This window comes from Ranitomeya variabilis, chromosome 8 (genome assembly GCF_051348905.1).
Source record: "Ranitomeya variabilis isolate aRanVar5 chromosome 8, aRanVar5.hap1, whole genome shotgun sequence".
NCBI lineage: Eukaryota > Metazoa > Chordata > Amphibia > Anura > Dendrobatidae > Ranitomeya > Ranitomeya variabilis.
This window is the reverse complement of record NC_135239.1, coordinates 142,505,352-142,528,575: the sequence shown is the minus strand read 5'-3', so window position 1 is coordinate 142,528,575 and position 23,224 is coordinate 142,505,352. Positions and strand designations below refer to the sequence as shown.

At 45.4% G+C, this 23,224-nt stretch overlaps 1 protein-coding gene across 1 annotated transcript in view; it reads right to left on the bottom strand.

The window, feature by feature from the left end:
• The window catches only part of CHADL (chondroadherin like), a 303,864-nt gene that overhangs the window by 156,017 nt on the left and 124,623 nt on the right, over nt 1-23,224 (bottom strand). The gene's annotated exons all lie outside the window — the stretch shown is intronic.

The following is a 23,224-nucleotide window of genomic DNA, read 5'->3' as shown; positions in this document are numbered from 1 at the left end:
GATAAATGGCAAATGAGCTTTGATGGGGATAAATGTAAGGTCATGCACTTGGGTAGAAGTAAGAAGAGGTATAACGATGTGCTTAATTCTAAAACTCTGGGCAAAACCGTCAATAAAAAGACCTGGGTGTATGGGTGGATGACAAACTCATATTCAGTGGCCAGTGTCAGGCAGCTGCTACAAAGGCAAATAAAATAATGGGATGCATTAAAAGAGGCATAGATGCTCATGAGGAGAACATAATTTTACCTCTATACAAGTCACTAGTTCGACCACACTTAGAATACTGTGCACAGTTCTGGTCTGCGGTGTATAAGAAAGACATAGCTGAACTAGAGCGGGTGCAGAGAAGAGCGACCAAGGTTATTAGAGCACTGGGGGGTCTGCAATGCCAAGATAGATTATTACACTTGGGGCTATTTAGTTTGGAAAAAGGAAGACTAAGGGGTGATCTTATTTTAATGTATAAATATATGAGGGGACAGTACAAAGACCCTTCTGATGATCTTTTTAATCATAGACCTGAGACAGGGACAAGGGGGCATCCTCTACGTCTGGAGGAAAGAAGGTTTAAGCATAATAACACGGTGAACAAAAACCATGAGCACTGCTACGGGGGTGCACGGGTAGGTTCCCACGCCTTAGTACCATAAATATCACCCGGGCACACACGCTGACAAGCGGTGGACACCGCGTCAAGCTCCGGATCCATTAAGCTCCCAGCCCACATAGGACTAGGGCAGTTATACTTCAGTTATTCCTACCGGACCTACTGAATTCTGCTCACCAAGCGACACGCTATTACCCTTAAGTACGTAACTGAAGAAGGTTGCATTAGACCGAAACGTTTTCTGTACTACGCAATAAATTTCAAGTTGCATTTAAGTTGTGTGCCGGGTTTTCGATATTTAAGCATAATAACAGATGCAGATTTTTTACTGTAAGAGCAGTGAGACTATGGAACTCTCTGCCGTATGATGTTGTAATGAGTGATTCGTTACTTAAATTTAAGAGGGGACTGGATACCTTTCTGGAAAAGTATAATGTTACAGGGTATATACACTAGATTCCTTGATAGGGCGTTGATCCAGGGAATTAGTCTGATTGCCGTATGTGGAGTCGGGAAGGAATTTTTTTCCCTCAATGTGGAGCTTACTCTTTGCCACATGGTTTTTTTTTGCCTTCCTCTGGATCAACATGTTAGGGCATGTTAGGTTAGGCTATGGGTTGAACTAGATGGACTTAAAGTCTTCCTTCAACCTTAATAACTATGTAACTATGTAACTATGATGTCATCATCAGCATCACTATTCCAGTCATATACTTTCTGGAGCACACTTTGAATAGTCTGCGGGAGGAAATGGTGGTCCTAGAAGAAGAGGTGGAAGCAGAGGAGGATGTGGAAGGGATAACAATATCTCAAAGTTCCAGACTGTCATAGCACAGGCGGGTGCCATGGGAGGGTGGTTTACAGTGATCCAGGGGACTCATGGTACCAGACAAACTGTTAGTGAAGGTTCAGGAGCTGACAAATAAATGGAGGAGGATGAGGAGGAAGAGGCGATGGGTGCACAACAGTCAGGAGATTGAAGAGGATGATGCTCCTCTCTCTGTTGTCCGTAGTTGGCAGGAGCGGACAGACGAAGCAAGCTTGAGTGTTACCTCGCCACCAACACACCCTGGACTTGGACCTCATGGAAGTGCCCGACACATGAGTGCCTTCTTGCTGCACTATCTGCAACATGATGCCCATATTCTTAGGGTTAGAAATAGTGCTGGTGTAGCGAAACAAGCTTTTAGAAAATCTTAAGGGTGGTTTTCCCCAAGACATCAGTGAGGCACACAGTGTGCATAGCAGTTATAGACTTCCAACCCCGGGAATATTGAGTCCTCAATGCAAAAACATTAGTAGCAGCAGTGTAAGTGGCAGAACCAATTTCATTTCAAACATTTTTTAGACCAGCCCGTGCACTAGCAGAACAGAGTACAAGTCTGAAACTATGTGAACGACTGGAGAGGATGGTGCAGGAGTATCTCCATCTCAATATCAATACCATCAGGGTGGGTTCAGACCCTTTTGCGTTTTGTTCTTCAAAAATGGAAGAGTGGCCTGTGCTCGCCTGTCACGTCTTGGAGGTTTGTCATGTCTGGCAGCCCGCGTTCTCTCAGAGTGTATCCTCAGAGCTGCTGCTTATGTCCTGATGGATAAGTGCATCCAGCTCAGAAAGTGTAGACCGTCTAACTTTTATCAAGATGAACAAGTCTTAGGCTCTGTGCACACGTCAGGATTTCTGGCAGAAATTTTCCTGACAAAAACCAGACATTTCCGCCAGAAATCCACATGCGTTTTTACCGCGATTTTACCACGTTTTGACGTGTTTTTGACGCGTTTTTTGTGCCTTTTTTTTTCCAAATGCATAGAATTGCGGGAAAAACATGGAAAATCCGCAAAATTAATGAACATGCTGCTTTTTTTACTGTGATGCGTTTTTTTCGTGGAAAAAAACGCACAATGTGCACTAAACATGCAGAATGCATTCTAAATGATAGGATGCATAATGTATGCTTTTTTAATGAGCTTTTGTAGCGTTTTTATAGTCAAAAAACGCGAAAAAAACGCAAAAAAACTTGAACATGTGCACATAGCCTTAGATCTCCTATGACTTCTGCACCTCAGTTGCAGGCTGGGCAGACTAGGCAATTGTGTAGTTTTTAGTGTTCTTTATTGATCCCGCGATACTGCAGTCTGTGCAGGGCCGGCCCGAATGTATAGGCGAACTAGGCGGCCGCCTAGGGCGCCGACCCTAAGGTGGCGCCAGAGAAAAAATAGAAAAAATTATAATAAAAAATCTTTTCAAAAGGCAAAATGTGTATGGAGCGGAGCTGAATGTGTATGAGGTGTATGGAGCGGAGCAGTGTGTGTATGAGGTACGGAGCGGAGCCGTGTGTATGAGGTGTACGGAGCGGAGTCGTGTGTGTATGAGTTGTATGGAGCAGAGCTAAATGTGTACGAGGTGTACGGAGCGGAGCTGCGTGTGTACGAGGTGTACGAAGCGGAGCCGCATGTGTACGAGGTGTATGGAGCGGAGCGCGTGTGTATGGAGCGCAACCGCGTGTGTAGGAGTAGCTATGTGTGGCCATTATACGGTACGAACTATCATGTGCGGCCAATATACAGTATGGAGCATCATGTGTGGTCATTATACAGTATGGAGCATCATGTGTGGCCATTATACAGTATGGAGCATCATGTGTGGCCATTATACAGTATGGAGCATCATGTGTGGCCATTATACAGTATAGAGCATCATGTGTGGCCATTATACAGTATGGAGCACTGTGTGGCCATATTTTTTTGTTTATAATTATTCTTTATGAAACAGTGTGATTCAGCAGTGCTAAATGGGTGTGGTTGGGACTTGGATATGGCTATTTATGAATGGGTGTGGTCAGAGGCGTGGCCTAAAACTTGCTGCGGCGCGCTTTGCGCGCCGCAAACTTTGTCCCTCTTTCCCATCCTCAAAAGTTGGGAGGTATGTTAAAAGTAGTAGGGGCGCAACAAAATAGTTTTGCCTAGGGCGCCGTAATCTCTCGGGCGGGCCCTGAGTCTGTGACACCTTTGCCATAGCTTCTGTGCTTGCTGTTGCTACTGCTGCTGATGTTACAAACAAATGTGGAGACTCCAAGTTGGGTCCCCATCTGGTGGGTTGCCTGTAATGGAAGGGCTGTCAGAGCCCCGTTATACTATTGATACTATGGGTAATTGATGCCACTTTAGTGGTGTGTGGCAATAATTTTTTGAAATGTCTAGATTTCAAGTTGGGTCTCCTTCATATGTGTTGCCTGTATCAGTTGGGCTCCTAGCCCTGCAGGCCTGTGTTTACTTTCAGTAAACCTGTGTTACTATCTTTGAGTGTGGCTGAGCAGAAAAGTAGTTTGAACTGTTGCATGAGGTATCAGCACAGCAGGCCTACACTGGTCTACCATCTGCCTTGTATTATTTTAAACTTAAATTCAAAGCTGTGCACGCTGGCCCAGTCCCTGATACCTCATGCATGGCCCGTGGCTGACTGCTGCTGTGACATTATCCAATTTCTACTGTGAGTCAATTGATGCCACTTTTACTGGTGTCTGCCCCTAATTTTTGGAAATGTTTGGACTCCAATTTGGGTCTCCTTCATATGTGTTGCCATAATTTGGCAGGGCTCTCAGAGTACCAAGCCTACACCTGTGACTCATCCACCTGTTACTGATGAATGTTTAAGTTAGAAATGATGGTCCAAGACCTGTCCCCCGGATCGATGCTGCGCAATTATACTATTTGTACTCTGGGTCAATTGATGCCACTTTTCCTGGTGGAATGTTTGCTGATCTGAACCAAACCTTGAAAGGTTCATTCATCTCCCCCCATTTTTGACAACCAGCCAAGCTAAATCAGACAACTGAGACTACTAAAAATAGTAGTCTGTAGCCACCACAGCAAAGGCGCATCTATTAGATGCACCAATTCTGGTGCTTTGACTCTCTCTTCCCAGTTGCCCTGGTGAAAGTAGAGTGATAGGGGGGTTGATGTCACCTTTGTTTTTTCAGGTGACATCAAACCCAGAGGTTAGTAATGGAGAGAAGTCTATAAGACTAACCCCATAGTAATATTGTATAGAAAAAAACACATAAAGAATAAAGTCATTTTAATAGAAAGAATGGCACAGACTCCTTTAATGAATCTAAATTAAACCATACTCATGTCTTTGCCCAGTCCACAAAAGACAATGTCTCCTGTAACAGAATTAAAATAGTAAACAATATTCCTCACCTGTCCGTCGAGAAGATAATTATCCATTTGTTCACTCATCTAGCTCTGCTACATCTAGATGGCAGGCTGCATTTTTGCATGTTGCGATTATGCAGCCTGCCTACCAGCAGAGACATCGAGCAGTGTGTTCTAGTGCTGCTCAGTGTCTCTTGATGAACTCCTATAACCTGACTGAATCGTCCTCAGAGTTTACAGCCAATTAACTCAGCTCAACTCACTGACATCATTGCGAGCACCATGGGAAAAGTTGTATTGGTGCTCGCTCTGACATCTGTGAGTTGAACTCAGTTAATAATTTCTCATGCTAGCGGTGACGTCAGTGAGGTGACAGCAGTTCACCGTGAGACACAGAGCTGAGCAAGCATGCACAGCTCAGTATCCATGCTGGATGTCAGGCTGTAAAGTCGCATCATGCAACAATGCAGCCTGCCATCTAGATGTAGCAGCGCTAATCGTGTCGTGATACAAATGAATTATTATCTTCTCGGTGGATAGGTGAGGAATTATTAGTTAGGGATGCTTCAGCAAGGCTGAAGTTGAGCAGGTTGTTCTGTGCGAAGGACGTATGAATCAAGCTGCACACAAGGTTATCCTGGAAAAATAATTGATTCCTTCTGCTCAGGCAATGTTCAACAACTCTGAGGACGTTTTTTTCCAGCAGGACAATGAGCCATGCCACACAGCTAGGTCAATCAAGGTGTGGATGAAGAACCACCACATGAAATCCCTGTCATGGCCAGCCCAATCTCCAGACCTGAACCCCATTGAAAACCTCTGGAATGTAATCAAGAGGAAGATGGATAGTCACAAGCCACCAAACAAAGAAGAACTGCTTAAAGTTTTGTACCAGGAGTGGCATAAGGTCACCCAAAAGCAGTGTGAAAGAATAGTGGAAGCATGTCAAGACGCATGAAAGCTGGGATTATAAATCATGGTTATTCCACAAAATTTTGATTTCTGAACTCTTCTTGAGTTAAAACATTAGTATTGTTGTTTCTAAATGATTGTGAACTTGATTTTTTTGCATTATTTCAGGTCTGTAAGCAATGTTTTTTTTGTTATTTTGACCATTTCTCATTTTCAGAAAATAAATACAAAATGTATTGCTTGGAACTTCAGAGACATGTTGTCAATTTATAGAATAAAAGAACAATTTACATTTTACTCAAAAATATACCTATAAAGAGAAAAATCAGACAAACTGAAAATTTTGCAGTGGTCTCTTAATTTTCTCTGGAGCTGTATATATATGTATATTTATTGCATATATAGATAGATAGAAGAAAAGCCAGCAATTCATCTGCCATGTACTGTAAAATCACTGCAGGAGCCGACAGGAAAGAAGAGATGGATTACATACAGTAAATACATATAGAACAGATAGATATACAGTATAGATGTCAGTGACAAATACAATTAGTGCAGTGTGTGTACAAGTTACTGTACATGTATTTAATTAATTAAAGATTATTTTTCAGAAAAAATGGCGTGGGCTCCAGCGCAATTTTCGTAACCAGCAGAGGGAAAGCCGAGCACCGAGAGCAGGAGAACTTTCTCGTGCTCGAAGTGCCGTCAGATAGGTAATAGGAGTTCACAGGGAGACACTGAGCACACGGTGCTCAGTGTCTGCTGGATGACAGGCTGTATGGTCGCATCATGCAACCATATAGCCTGCCATCTAAATATAGCACAGCTAGACCCGCCGTGGAATAAATGGATAAGGAAAGTGGAAAGGTGAGGAACATTATTTTTTTTTAAACTCTTTTGCAGATGACGAGGACATTGGTGGAAGGAGGTGAGGATGTACAGTTGTGGCCAAAAGTATTGACACCCCTGCAATTCTGTCAGATAATACTCAGTTTCTTCCTGAAAATGATTGCAAACACAAATTCTTTGTTGTTGTTATTATTATCTTCATTTAATTTGTCTTAAATGAAAAAACACAAAAAGAATTGTCCTAAAGCCAAATTGGATATAATTCCACACCAAACATAAAAAAGGTGGACAAAAGTATTGGCACTGTTCGAAAAATCATGTGATGCTTCTCTAATTTGTGTAATTAACAGCACCTGTAACTTACCTGTGGCACCTAACAGGTGTTGGCAATAACTAAATCACACTTGCAGCCAGTTGACATGGATTAAAGTTGACTCAACCTCTGACCTGTGTCCTTGTGTGTACCACATTGAGCATGGAGAAAAGAAAGAAGACCAAAGAACTGTCTGAGTACTTGAGAAACCAAATTGTGAGGAAGCATGAGCAATCTCAAGGCTACAAGTCCATCTCCAAAGACCTGAATGTTCCTGTGTCTACCGTGCGCAGTGTCATCAAGAAGTTTAAAGCCCATGGCACTGTGGCTAACCTCCCTAGATGTGGACGGAAAAGAAAAATTGACAAGAGATTTCAACGCAAGATTGTGCAGATGTTAGATAAAGACCCTCGACTAACATCCAAACAAGTTCAAGCTGCCCTGCAGTCCGAGGGTACAACAGTGTCAACCCGTACTATGAGTCGACATCTGAATGAAAAGAGACTTTATAGTAGGAGACCGAGGAAGACCCCACTTCTTACCCCGAGACATAAAAAAGCCAGGCTGGAGTTTGCCAAAACTTACCAGAAAAAGCCTAAAACGTTTTGGAAGAATGTTTTCTTGTCAGATGAGACAAAAGTAGAGCTTTTTGGGCAAAGGCATCAACATAGAGTTTACAGGAGAAAAAAAGAGGCATTCAAAGAAAAGAACACGGTCCCTACAGTCAAACATGGCGGAGGTTCCCTGATGTTTTGGGGTTGCTTTGCTGCCTCTGGCACTGGACTGCTTGACTGTGTGCATGGCATTATGAAGTCTGAAGACTACCAACAAATTTTGCAGCATAATGTAGGGCCCAGTGTGAGAAAGCTGGGTCTCCCTCAGAGGTCATGGGTCTTCCAGCAGGACAATGACCCAAAACACAATTCAAAAAGCACTAGAAAATGGTTTGAGAGAAAGCACTGGAGACTTCTAAGGTGGCCAGCAATGAGTCCAGACCTGAATCCCATAGAACACCTGTGGAGAGATCTAAAAATGGCAGTTTGGAGAAGGCACCCTTCAAATATCAGGGATCTGGAGCAGTTTGCCAAAGAAGAATGGTCTAAAATTCCAGCAGAGCATTGTAAGAAACTCATTGATGGTTACCGGAAGCGGTTGGTTGCAGTTATTTTGGCTAAAGGTTGTGCAACCAAGTATTAGGCTGAGGGTGCCAATACTTTTGTCTGGCCCATTTTTGGAGTTTTGTGTGAAATGATCAATGTTTTGCTTTTTGCTTCATTCTCTTTTGTTTTTTTTTTCATTTAAGACAAATTAAATGAAGATAATTATAACAAAGAATTTGTGTTTGCAATCATTTTCAGGAAGAAACTGGGTATTATCTGACAGAATTGCAGGAGTGTCAATACTTTTGGCCACAACTGTAAGTATGGTTTAATTAAGATTGTGAAAGGTGTCTGTGTAATTTTTTCAATTAAAGGACTTTATTCTGGATGTCTGTGTTTTTATACAACATCACTATGGGGGTAGTAATGGGGGCGTCTTATTGACGCCTCTCCATTACTAACCTCGGGGCTTGATGTCACCTGACAATACAAAGGTGACAGCAACCCCCCAACTATCACCACACTTGCCACCTCTACAGGGCAAGTGGGAAGAGCAAGGCTAAGTGCCAGAATTTGCACATCTTAGAGATGCTCCATTTCTAGGGTGGCTGAGAGCTGATGCATTTAGCCTGGGGGGGCAGTATCCATGGCCCCTTCCTAGGCTATTAATATCAGCCCGCAGCTGTCTACGTAGCCTTTGCTCGTTATTAATTATAGGGGGACCCTACGTCATTTTTTTAGGGTCCCTCATTTTAATAGTGTCATGTCGGACGCTGTTCATACTAGGGCGTTCGACAGACAGCGGTAATTCCGCTTTTGTCCACTATGTGCTCAGTGGCGTCAGCTAGATTTTATCTAGCTGGTCCGGGGTTAATTTAGCTGGTGCTCGGATTGGAAGCTGGGTCACGCCCACTGCCTTTAAATTGTTCTTCTGAACATTGGGCGTCGCCGATTATAGCTTCTGTCTTGTGCTTGGTTATCTTGGTCTGGAGTGGTGGTCTAGGAAAAGGAGTATCGTATCTGGTGGTGTATGTTTCCCTTTGTCATATTTTCCTCCTTCCTATATTTGTATTTGTTTTGCCCTGTGCACTTATTGTGTATTCCTGAGTGACTGCGGCGTGGTGTATATTTTCCGTTATCCTTGTCTGTGCTAACTGTGGGTATTGGTTAGTGGTCTCTACACTGGGTGGTGGGTAGTGGTTTCAGCCAGAGGTTGTAACAGGAGACAGGGTGAGGATGGAGGCCCAGACATGCACACCATCAGTGTAAACTCTGGGAGAGGGTCAGTCAGGGTTTCCCAGAGTTGAGGGAAATCGCAAGGGCCCGGGTTATTAGCTCTTGCCTATCTAGGTTTCCCGTGACACCTAGGTTTCCCTTGACATTATAATCGGCCAACATTATTTGAATTCCATGGATCCCATGATGTCCGTAACCCGTCAGTTGGAGGCGCTGTCCCTACAGGTTACTGAGTTGAGGGGGGCAGTGCAGCAACAGGGACTAGCAGTGTCTAATGTGCAAGCTGGAGATGCAGGTAGAGTTGCTGAGCCTAAGTTTCCTTTGCCTGAAAGGTTTGCTGGGGAACGCAGTAAATTTGTTACTTTTCGTGAAGCTTGCAAACTTTATTTTCGTATGCGCCCGATCTCCTCAGGTAATGAGGCTCAGCGTGTGGGCCTGGTGTTGTCTTTACTTAACGGGGATCCTCAAGCATGGGCGTTTTCTTTGCCTTCTGATTCTGCTGCATTTAACTCAGTGGAGAGTTTTTTTTCTGCTCTTGGACACATTTACGATGATCCTGACAGAATGGCTCTAGCAGAATCTAAGATACGCTCTATTCGACAGGGGGAGCGTGTTGCAGAGGATTACTGTTCTGAGTTTCGCCGCTGGGCGGTCGACACACAGTGGAATGATCCCGCGCTGCGGAGTCAGTTTATTCATGGGGTTTCTGGAAGGGTTAAAAAAGCCCTCCTGATGTACGAGACTCCTGCTTCTCTAGATTCCGCTATGAGTCTTGTTGTCCGCATTGATCGCCGTTTGCGTCAGGGGGAGCATGAGATGCCGCCTATGGGAGAAGGTGTAGGTTCACGTGAGGTTGCTGCAGGTGAGCCCATTGAGCCTATGCAAATCGCAGGGGTGTTGTTGTGAATTCCGTTCTCGGGCTCCCTCCTGTGGTCATGACTGGTACTGTGTGAGTTCTATTCTTGGGCTCCCTCTGGTGGCTTTGAGCTATACGGCTGGTCTCTAGCTGGGCTCAGCTGCCTCGTTTTCTGCTAGTCTGGCTCCTATTTAACTCCACCTGGACCTTTACTTGTTGCCTGCTGTCGTTGTATTCAGTACTGGTTCAGAGCTCTCTTGGACTTCCCTTGTGACCTGTCTACTTTGAGAAGCTAAGTTTGCTAGTTCATGTTTGCTCATTATTTCCTTGAAAATGTTTCTCAGCATATGATGAGTTCAGTCCAGCTTGCTTAAATGTGATTTCCTCGCTCGCTGGAAGCTCTGGGGTGCGGAGTTGCGCCCCTCACATCGTGAGTCGGTGTGGGGTTTTTTGTATTCTCTGCGTGGATAATTTTGATAGTATTTTATACTGACCGCACAGATTCCTTGCTATCTTCTGTCTATTTAGAGTAGCGGGCCTCATTTGCTAAAACCTGTTTTCACTCCTACGTTTGTGTTTTCCCCTTAACTCACCGTTATTATTTGTGGGGGGCTGTCTATAACTTTGCGGTATTTCTCAGAGGCAAGTGAGGCTTTGCTTTCTCTCTAGGGGTAGCTAGTTTCTCAGGCTGTGAAGAGGCATCTAGGTTTTTCAGGAACGCTCCACGGCTGCCTATAGTGTGGTGTCGATAGGATCAGGCTTGCGGTCAGTATAGTTCCCACATTCCCAGGGCTTGTCTTCATTTTCTGGTTTACCTATCTGGTCAGTTTTGTGATCCTTACCACCAGGATCATAACAGTACAGCAGGCCAATAAAGAGTTAATGCATCGCAGAAGAGGGATAAGAGAAGTCCTGAGTTCATTTTTTTTTCCTCTGCAGTTTGTCTAGCTTCTCTCCTCCCCTTAATCTCTGGGTGGTTCAGAATTCAGCTGCAGATATGGACGTTCAGAGTCTGTCCTCTAGTGTGGATCATCTCACTGCAAGGGTGCAAAGCATTCAGGATTATGTAATTCACAGTCCTATATCAGAGCCTAAGATACCAATTCCTGAGTGTTTCTCTGGAGATAGATCTAGGTTTTTGAACTTCAAAAATAATTGCAAATTATTCCTTTCTCTGAGACCTCGTTCCTCTGGTGACCCTGTTCAGCAAGTTAAAATTATTATTTCTTTGTTGCGTGGTGACCCTCAGGATTGGGCATTCTCCCTGATGCCAGGAGATCCTGCATTGCTAAATGTGGATGCGTTTTTTCTGGTGCTTGGAGTGCTTTATGAGGAACCTAATCTGGTAGACCAGGCAGAAAAGGTTTTGCTGGCTCTCTCTCAGGGTCAGGATGAAGCGGAGGTTTACTGTCAGAAGTTTAGGAAATGGTCTGTGCTCACTCAATGGAATGAGTGTGCACTGGCAGCGATTTTCAGAAAGGGTCTTTCTGAAGCCATTAACCCCTTCCCGACATGTGACGGTATAGTACGTCACATGTCGGGAACCCCGCTTTGATGTGCGCTCCGGCGGTGAGCGCACATCAAAGTCGCGACATGTCAGCTGTTTTTTACAGCTGACATGTGCGCGCAATAGCAGCGGGTGAAATCGCAATCACCCGCCGCTATTAACTAGTTAAATGCCGCTGTCAAATGCAGACAGCGGCATTTAACTACCGCATCCGGCCGTGCGGCCGGATATGAGCGCATCGCCGACCCCGGTCACATGATCGGGGGTCGGCGATGCTTGTACATTGTAACCATAGAGGTCCTGGAAACCTCTATGGTTACTGATCGCCGGTGGCTGTGAGCACCACCCTGTGGTCGGCGCTCACAGCACACCTGCATTTTAGCTACATAACAGCGATCTGATGATCGCTGTTATGTAGCAGAGCCGATCGGGCTGTGCCTGCTTCTAGCCTCCCATGGAGGTTTAAATCACCCCCCTTTCGCCCCAATCAAAATAAATCAATAAAAAAAAACCCCAACCTACACATATTTGGTATCGCCGCGTTCAGAATCGCCCGATCTATCAATAAAAAAAAGCATTAACCTGATCGCTAAACGGCGTAATGAGAAAAAAAATCGAAACGCCAGATTTACGTTTTTTTGGTCGCCACAACATTGCATTAAAATGCAATAACGGGCGATCAAAAGAACGTATCTGCACCAAAATGCTATCATTAAAAATGCCAGCTCGGCACGCAAAAAATAAGCCCTCACCTGACCCCAGATCACGAAAAATGGAGACGCTACGAGTATCGGAAAATGGCGCAATTTTGTTTTGTTTTGTTTTTTGCAAAGTTTGGAATTTTTTTTCACCACTTAGGTGAAAAATAACCTAGTCATGTTAGGTGTCTATGAACTCGTAGTGACCTGAAGAATCATAATGGCAGGTCAGTTTTAGCATTTAGTGAACCTAGCAAAATAGGCAAGCAAAAAACAAGTGTGGGATTGCACTTTTTTTGCAATTTCACTGCACTTGGAATTTTTTTCCCGTTTTCTAGTACACGACATGGTAAAACCAATGATGTCGTTCAAAAGTACAACTCGTCCCGCAAAAAATAAGCCCTCACATGGCCAAATTGACGGAAAAATAAAAAAGTCATGGCTCTGGGAAGGAGGGGAGCGAAAAACGAAAACGGAAAAACGGAAAAAGCACCGGGGGTGAAGGGGTTAAGGATGTTATGGTGGGGTTCCCCACGCCTGCGGGTCTGAATGAGTCAATGTCTTTGGCCATTCAGATTGATCGACGTTTGCGTTAGCGCAAACCTGTGCACCATCTGGCGGTATTTTCTGAGCAGAAGCCTGAGCCTATGCAATGTGACAGGATTCTGACCAGAATTGAAAGGCAAAATCACAGACGTCAGAATGGGTTGTGCTTTTACTGTGGTGATTCTGCTCATGTTATCTCAGATTGTTCTAAGCGCACAAATAGGTTCGCTAAGTCGGTCACCATTGGTACTGTACAGCCTAAATTCATTTTGTCTGTTACTTTGATTTGCTCCCTGTCATCCTACTCAGTTATGGCTTTTGTGGATTCAGGCGCTGCCCTGAATTTGATGGATTTGTCATTTGCCAGGCACTGTGGTTTTATCTTGGAGCCTTTGCAATTTCCTATTCCACTAAAAGGAATTGATGCTACGCCATTGGCCAAGAATAAGCCTCAGTACTGGACTCAAGTGACTATGTGCATGACTCCTGCACATCAGGAGGAGATTCGCTTCCTTGTGTTACATAATTTGCATGATGTTGTCGTGTTGGGTCTGCCATGGCTGCAGGCTCATAATCCAGTCCTGGATTGGAAAGCAATGTCTGTGTCAAGTTGGGGTTGCAAGGGAATTCATGGCGATGCTCCTTTGGTGTCAATTGCTTCTTCTACTCCTTCTGAAGTCCCTGAATTTTTGTCGGACTACCAGGATGTATTTGATGAGCCCAAATCCAGTGCCCTACCTCCTCATAGGGATTGTGATTGTGCTATAAATTTGATTCCTGGTAGTAAGTTCCCTAAGGGACGACTTTTTAATTTGTCTGTACCAGAACATGCCGCTATGCGGAGTTATATAAAGGAGTCATTGGAGAAGGGGCATATTCGCCCGTCCTCGTCACCTATGGGTGCGGGATTCTTTTTTGTGGCCAAGAAGGATGGTTCTCTGAGACCCTGTATAGATTATCGCCTTCTAAATAACATCACGGTCAAATTTCAGTATCCTTTGCCACTGCTGTCTGATCTGTTTGCTCGGATTAGGGGGGCTAGTTGGTTCACCAAGATTGATCTTCGTGGAGCTTATAATCTTGTGCGTATAAAGCAGGGCGATGAATGGAAAACAGCATTTAATACGCCTGAAGGTCATTTCGAGTACTTGGTGATGCCTTTTGGGCTTTCTATCGCCCCGTCCGTGTTCCAGTCCTTCATGCATGACATCTTCCGAGAGTATCTGGATAGATTTATGATTGTGTACCTGGATGATATTTTGGTCTTTTCTGATGATTGGGAGTCTCATGTGAAGCAGGTCAGGATGGTTTTTCAGGTCCTGCGTGCCAATGCCTTGTTTGTGAAGGGCGCTAAATGTCTCTTCGGAGTCCAGAAGGTTTCCTTTTTGGGCTTTATTTTTTCTCCTTCTACTATCGAGATGGATCCAGTCAAGGTCCAGGCTATTTATGATTGGACTCAACCTACATCGGTGAAGAGTCTTCAGAAGTTCTTGGCTTTGCTAATTTTTACCGTCGCTTTATCACTAATTTTTCTAGTGTGGTTAAGCCTTTGACGGATTTGACCAAAAAGGTTCTGATGTGACGAATTGGTCTCCTGCGGCCGTGGAGGCCTTTCAGGAGCTGAAACGTCGGTTTTCTTCAGCTCCTGTCTTGCGTCAGCCGGATGTCTCTCTTCCCTTCCAGGTCGAGGTTGATGCTTCTGAGATTGGAGCAGGGGCTGTCTTGTCGCAGAAAAGCTCTGATGGCTCTGCGATGAGGCCATGTGCTTTCTTTTCTAGAAAGTTTTTGCCTGCCGAGCAGAATTATGATGTTGGTAATCGGGAGTTGTTGGCAATGAAGTGGGCATTCGAGGAGTGGCGACATTGGCTTGAGGGAGCTAAACATCGTGTGGTGGTCTTGACGGATCACAAGAATTTGACTTACCTCGAGTCTGCCAAACGGTTAAATCCTAGACAGGCTCGATGGTCGCTGTTTTTCTCCCGTTTCGATTTTGTGGTTTCATATCTTCCGGGCTCAAAGAATGTGAAGGCTGATGCCCTTTCCAGGAGTTTTGTGCCTGACTCTCCAGGAGTTTCTGAACCGGCTGGTATCCTCAGAGAGGGGGTGATTTTGTCGGCCATCTCCCCAGATTTGCGGCGGGTGCTGCAGGAATTTCAGACCAATAGACCTGACCGTTGTCTACCGGAGAGACTGTTTGTCCCGGATAGATGGACCAGTAGAGTTATTTCCGAGGTTCATTCTTCGGTGTTGGCGGGTCATCCTGGAATTTTTGGTACCAGGGATTTGGTGGCTAGATCCTTTTGGTGGCCTTCCTTGTCGCAGGATGTGCGTTCCTTTGTGCAGTCCTGTGGGATTTGTGCCCGGGCCAAGCCTTGCTGTTCTCGTGCCAGTGGATTGCTTTTGCCTTTGCCTGTCCCTAAGAGGCCCTGGACGCATATTTCCATGGATTTCATTTTGGATCTTCCAGTCTCTCAGAGGATGTCTGTCATCTGGGTGGTTTGTGATCGTTTTTCTAAAATGGTCCATTTGGTGCCCTTGCCTAAGCTGCCTTCCTCCTCCAATTTGGTTCCGCTGTTTTTTCAGAATGTGGTTCATTTGCATGGTATTCCAGAGAACATTGTGTCTGACAGAGGATCCCAGTTTGTGTCCAGATTTTGGCGGTCCTTTTGTGCTAAGATGGGCATTGATTTGTCTTTTTCGTCGGCCTTCCATCCTCAGACGAATGGCCAAACCGAACGAACTAATCAGACCTTGGAAACTTATCTGAGATGTTTTGTTTCTGCTGATCAGGATGATTGGGTGACTTTTTTGCCATTGGCTGAGTTCGCCCTCAATAATCGGGCTAGCTCTGCTACTTTGGTTTCGCCTTTTTTTGTAATTCTGGTTTTCATCCTCGTTTTTCCTCAGGTCAGGTTGAGCCCTCTGACTGTCCTGGGGTAGATTCTGTGGTGGATAGGTTGTAGCAGATTTGGAACCATGTAGTGGACAATTTGACGTTATCTCAAGAGAAGGCTCAGCGCTTTGCTAAACGCCGTCGCTGTGCGGGTCCCCGACTTCGTGTGGGGGGTTTGGTGTGGTTGTCTTCTCGTTATGTTCCTATGAAGGTTTCCTCTCCTAAGTTCAAGCCTCGTTTCATCGGTCCTTATAAGATTTTAGAAATCCTCAACCCTGTGTCTTTTCCTTTGGACCTCCCAGCATCGTTTGCCATTCATAATGTGTTCCATAGGTCATTGTTGCGGAGGTATGTTATGCCTGTGGTTCCTTCTGTTGATCCTCCTGCTCCGGTGTTGGTCGAGGGAGAATTGGAGTATGTGGTGGAGAAGATCTTGGATTCTCGTATTTTGAGATGAAAACTTCAGTACTTGGTTAAATGGAGGGGCTATGGTCAGGAGGATAATTCCTGGGTTGTTGCCTCTGATGTCCATGCGGCCGATTTGGTTCGTGCCTTTCATTTGGCTCGTCCTGATCGGCCTGGGGGCTCTGGTGAGGGTTCGGTGACCCCTCCTCAAGGGGGGGGTACTGTTGTGAATTCCGTTCTCGGGCTCCCTCCTGTGGTCATGACTGGTACTGTGTGAGTTCTATTCTTGGGCTCCCTCTGGTGGCTTTGAGCTATACGGCTGGTCTCTAGCTGGGCTCAGCTGCCTCGTTTTCTGCTAGTCTGGCTCCTATTTAACTCCACCTGGACCTTTACTTGTTGCCTGCTGTCGTTGTATTCAGTACTGGTTCAGAGCTCTCTTGGACTTCCCTTGTGACCTGTCTCCTTTAAGAAGCTAAGTTTGCTAGTTCATGTTTGCTCATTATTTTCTTGAAAATGTTTCTCAGCATATGATGAGTTCAGTCCAGCTTGCTTAAATGTGATTTCCTCGCTCGCTGGAAGCTCTGGGGTGCGGAGTTGCGCCCCTCACATCGTGCGTCGGTGTGGGGGTTTTTTGTATTCTCTGCGTGGATAATTTTGATAGTATTTTATACTGACCGCACAGATTCCTTGCTATCTTCTGTCTATTTAGAGTAGCGGGCCTCATTTGCTAAAACCTGTTTTCACTCCTACGTTTGTGTTTTCCCCTTAACTCACCGTTATTATTTGTGGGGGGCTGTCTATAACTTTGGGGTATTTCTCTGAGGCAAGTGAGGCTTTGCTTTCTCTCTAGGGGTAGTTAGTTTCTCAGGCTGTGAAGAGGCGTTTAGGTTTTTCAGGAACGCTCCACGGCTGCCTATAGTGTGGTGTCGATAGGATCAGGCTTGCGGTCAGTATAGTTCCCACATTCCCAGAGCTTGTCTTCATTTTCTGGTTTACCTATCTGGTAAGTTTTGTGATCCTTACCACCAGGATCATAACAGGGTGTCACATGTTAAGCGTCGAGCCCCTGTGCTCAAGAAGCAGGGAGCCTGTTTTTACTGTGGTAAAACTGGTCATTTTGTTAACATTTGTTCTCTGCTGTCTAAGAAAAACGCAACGGCGGAAAACTTCTAAGCTCAGAGGGTGTGGAGGAGGCCAATCTGAGCTTATGCATATCCTCCATGGTGGTTTCTCAATGCATGCTCCCTGCCAAAGTTATCATCGCTGGCAGAGAGCTGCCAATCACTGTTTTTGTGGATAGCGGTTCTGCCACAAATCTCATTGATGAGGAGTTTGCGCGCACAGCAGGTTTTAGGATCGAAAAACTGCCTCATCCTATCCGCATGGTCACCATCAATGCAGCTCCTCTCTCACAGGGGGAGATTACTGAGTTTGTGGCTGAGGTGAAACTCCACATTGGGGTTCTACATTTCGAGCAGGTTACATGTAAGGTGCTCAGGAATCTTCCTGCACAGGTGGTTTTGGGTTTCCCATGGTTGTCTATGCACAACCCGGTTATTGATTGGAAAACTCAGGACATTATTCAGTGGAGCGAATTCTGCCAGAATTGCCTGGCCACATGTGTGTCTGCTGTGACTTCAAGCGTTCCTGAGTCACTTCTGGATTTTGCGGATGTGTTCTCTGAGAAGGGTTGTTCAGAGTTGCCACCACATCGCTCCTATGACTGTACTATCAGGTTTAAACCAGGGGCCAAATTGCCTAAAGCAAGGATGTTTAACATCTCCTGTCCGGAGAGACAAGCGTTAAAGGATTGCATTGCTGACAGTTTGAGCAAAGGGCACATCAGGCCTTCATCCTCGCCTGTGGCAGCGGGGTTCTTCTTCGTTAAGAAGAAAAATGGCAGACTACGCCCGTGTCTGGATTTCAGGGAGTTGTACCAGATTACGGTTCGTGATCTATACCCTATGCCCAGGGCCGGACTGGGACCAAAAAGCAGCCCTGGCACAAAACAAATTCACCAGCCCACATACAATGAATTACATACACTTCATATATGATGTACACCGCACACATGCTGGACAACACAACCTCATTATATACACATCAAATAGTCACACAGACACACACATACATGTACACAGCACACATGGTGGACAACACAGGCTCACTACATACACATCATATAGTCATACAGACACACACATCATACATGTACACAGCACAAATGGTGGACAACACAGACTCATTACATACACATCATATAGTCACACACATCATACATGTACACAGCACACATGGTGGACAAAACAGACTCATTACGTACACATTACTCATTATTACACACACACGCAAGTATTACACATAAACACACAAGTATTACACACACGCAAACACTACAGATACCACACACAAGTATTACACTACAGATACCGCACACATTTTACACACACTAGATACCGCACACACATTACACACACACACTACAGATACCGCACACACATTACACACACTAGATACCGCACACACATTACACACACACACTACAGATACCGCACACACATTACACACACTAGATACCGCACACACATTACACACACACACTACAGATACCGTACACACATTACACACACTAGTTACCGTACACACATTACACACACACTACAGAAACCGCACACACAAGTATTTCACTACAGATACCGCACACACATTACAGATAATGCACACACTACAGATACCACACACACACACACTACAGATACCACACGCACATTACACACTACAGATAACTCACACACATTACACACACTACAGATACCGCACACATTACACACACACCACAGATACTGCACACACAAGTATTACACTACAGATACCGCACACACATTACACACACACACACTACAGATACTGCACACACAAGTATTACACTACAGATACCGCACACACATTACACTCACACACACACTACAGATACCACACACACACACACTACAGATACCGCACACACATTACACACTAACACACTACAGATAACTCACACACATTACACACACTACAGATACCGCACACATTACACACACACACAGACACTACAGATACTGCACACACAAGTATTACACTACAGATACCGCACACATTACACACACACACACACTACAGATACTGCACACACAAGTATTACACTACAGATACCGCACACATTACACACACACACACTACAGATACTGCACACACTAGTATTACACTACAGATACCGCACACATTACACACACACACACACTACAGATACTGCACACACAAGTATTACACTACAGATACAGCACACACATTACACACTCACACACACACTAGATACCGCACACACACTACAGATACCACACACACACACACACACTACAGATACCGCACACACATTACACACTAACACACTACAGATAACACACACATTACACACACTACAGATACCGCACACATTACTCATACACCACAGATACTGCACACACAAGTATTACACTACAGATACCGCACACACATTACACACACACACACTACAGATACTGCACACACAAGTATTACACTACAGATACCGCACACACATTACACACACACACTACAGATACTGCACACACAAGTATTACACTACAGATACCGCACACATTACACACACACACACTACAGATACTGCACACACAAGTATTACACTACAGATACCGCACACACATTACACACTCACACACACACTAGATACCGCACACACAACGGGGATCACCAGACAGCAGGATAATATGCAGAAAAGGTCACAACTTTATTAAGGTATAATTTAGGCATCATGTACTGTTTTTAAATGTTTTTAATGTTTTCAGTATCTGTGTTATATCTTATACCTTAATAAAGTTGTGACCTTTTCTGCATATTATCCTGCTGTCTGGTGATCCCCGTTGTTTATGGCCTTTGCTTTTTCTTTTGTGTTGTATTACTCCATTTTCATTGGTCAAGGTTGGATCCCAGTAGTAAACTGTCCATGGTGCCCCCATCATTTCTATTTATAGATACCGCACACACACTACAGATACCACACACACACACACACACTACAGATATCGCACACACATTACACACACTACAGATACCGCACACATTACTCACACACTACAGATACCATACACTCATGTTTTACACACTCACAGACTACACACACACTCACAGACTACACACACACTTCTGTGGTGCAGAGCAGGCTGATGTCCATGGGCAGCTCTTCAGGTTCTCCCGCTCACAGCAGCTTTGTCTTGGCACCTCCCCCGGTCTCTCCTTCTCTGCCGGGAATGAAAGCAGAGAGATCAGAGCAGGAGATAATGTCACCGCGCTGACTCTGTGCTTCCAGTGACAGCCAGGGAAGCAGTTTCGCAGGCAGTGATTACCTTTCAGCCCGCATGCTGCTGTTCTCTGCCACTGTTCTCTGACGCTGGTACTTGCCACTCAGCCAGCATGCGCCGATCGAGCGGCCCACTACACGCATCGGCCCTTCTGGCATTTGCCCGAAGTGCCCGATGCTCAGTCCGGCCCTGCCTATGCCACTGATACCAGATTTGTTCAACCAGGTGGCAGGTGCTCAGTGGTTTACCAAGCTTGACCTCAGGGGGGCGTATAACCTCATAAGAGTCCGTCAAGGTGATGAGTGGAAGATGGCTTTTAATACCCCTGAGGGTCATTTTGAAAATTTGGTGATGCTATTCGGGTTGACAAACGCACCAGCAGTGTTCCAACATTTCAGAAATGATGTGTTCTCACAGGTTTTGGGGAAATTCGTTATTGTATACCTGGATGACATTCTCATATATTCTAGCAACATGATACTCATTTAGATCATGTCAGGCAGGTGTTACAGCTTCTCAGAGAGAATAAACTCTATGCAAAACTTGAGAAATGTGTATTTTCGGTTCAGGAGTTGCCTTTCTTGGGTTATATTGTGTCTGCTTCTGGGTTTAAAATGGACGCCGCTAAGGTGCAAGCGGTGTTGCGGTGGGAACGGCCTGATAACCTAAAAGCACTTCAGCGGTTCCTTAGGTTTTCTAACTACTATAGGAAGTTTATCAGGGATTTTTCTATCATTGCTAAACCGCTAACAGACATGACTAAAAAGGGTACCAATTTCTCCGTTTGGCCTGAGGCCGCTGTGCGCGCATTTGAGTTTCTTAAGAACAGTTTTGTTTCGGCCCCCATTCTTGTGCAGCCAGACGTATCGAAACCTTTTGTTGTGGAAGTCGATGCGTCTGAGGTTGGTGTGGGGGCGGTGTTGTCACAAGGCTCATCCTTGAGCGATTTGCGTCCTTGCGCCTATTTCTCCAAGAAACTGTCGTCTGCAGAACGTACCTACGATATCGGCAACAGGGAGTTGTTGGCAATCAAGTTGGCCTTTGAGGAATGGCGACACTTCTTGGAGGGGTCGGTTCATCAGGTTACTGTAATTACCGACCATAAGAATTTGCTTTATTTGGAGTCTGCCAAGCGTCTATCTCCCAGGCAGGCTCGCTGGGCATTGTTTTTCACGCAGTTCAACTTTGTTGTTACTTACAGACCTGGGTCTAAAAACACTAAGGCGGATGCTCTGTCCAGGTGTTTTCCGGGGGGAGAACCTCGGGAAGATCCGGTACCCATCCTCCAAAAGGGTGTTGTGGTTTCGGCTCTCACAACCGAGGTTGAGGCTGAGATTGCCGAGGCTCAGGAGGAGGTACCATCTGAGCTTCCCATCAACAAATCGTTTGTACCGCTTCATCTCCGTTTAAAGGTTTTGGCGGAGCATCATGATGCTGTCCTGGCTGGCCACTCAGGGGTCAGGGGTACTTTGGAGTTGGTGTCACGTCGGTTTTGGTGGCCCAAAATCCGACAGGACGTGGTCTCATACATGTCAGCTTTCACCACGTGCGCTAGGGCTAAGACTCCCCGGTCCCGTCCTGTTGGCACACTACTTCCTCTCGAGGTACCTAGTAAGCCATGGACGGAGATCTCCATGGATTTTATCACTGACTTGCCCTCCTCAGCTGGGAACACGGTCATTTTGGTGATTGTTGATCGGTTCTCAAAAATGTCGCACTTTGTGTCTTTGCCTTCGTTGCCTAACGCTAAGACTCTGGCTCAGGTATTTGTGCAGGAGGTGGTCAGACTTCATGGGGTTCCGTCTGACATCGTTTCCGATAGAGGTACTCAGTTTGTGGCAAAATTTTGGAAAGCGTTTTGCTCACGGCTGGGGATCAAGTTGTCTCATTCTTCAGCGTTTCATCCTCAGTCGAATGGTCAGACCGAGCGTATGAACACAAATTTGGAGCAGTACTTACGCTGCTTTGTTTCTGATAACCAGGAGGAGTGGTCGACGTTCCTTCCTTTGGCTGAGTTTGCCATCAATAATCACCGCCAGGAGTCTTCTGGGGAGTCTCCGTTTTTTTGTGTTTACGGGCTACATTCTCAATTTTGTACTTTGAGTCAGGGGGGCTCTTCCGGCGTCCCGGAGGAAGACCAGTTAGGAGCACAACTGTCATCAGTCTGGAGGAGAGTTAAACAGCGCTTGTTGAGCGTGGGTGCTAGGTACAAATGTGTGGCTGACAGAAGGCATATGCCAGGTCCGGACCTGAGTGTGGGTGACTGGGTGTGGTTATCCACAAAAAACATAAGACTCAAAATACCATCCCTTAAATTGGGTCTTAGGTTTATTGGTCCATTTAAGGTCACCGCTGTCATTAACCCAGTAGCTTACCGATTGGAGCTTCCTACGGTGTATAAGATACACAACGTGTTCCACAGATCGTTCCTAAAAAAGATGGTGGGTCTTGTGGATGCGACACCCATGTCTTCTCCAGTCTTGGTGGATGGTAATTTGGAATTTGAAGTCTCCAAGGTGGTTGACTCTCGTGTAGTGCTCCGCACCTTACAGTACTTGGTACACTGGCGTGGTTATGGGCCGGAGGAGAGGTCTTGGGTACCAGCCTCAGACATTCATATGGATCGGCTGGTCAGTATGTTTCACCGCCGTCATCCGGACAAGCCGGGTCCTATAAGTCGTGAGGGCCCTGGGGTCCCTTGTAGAAGGCGGGGTACTGTCATGTCGGACGCTGTTCATACTAGGGCGTTCGACAGACAGCGGTAA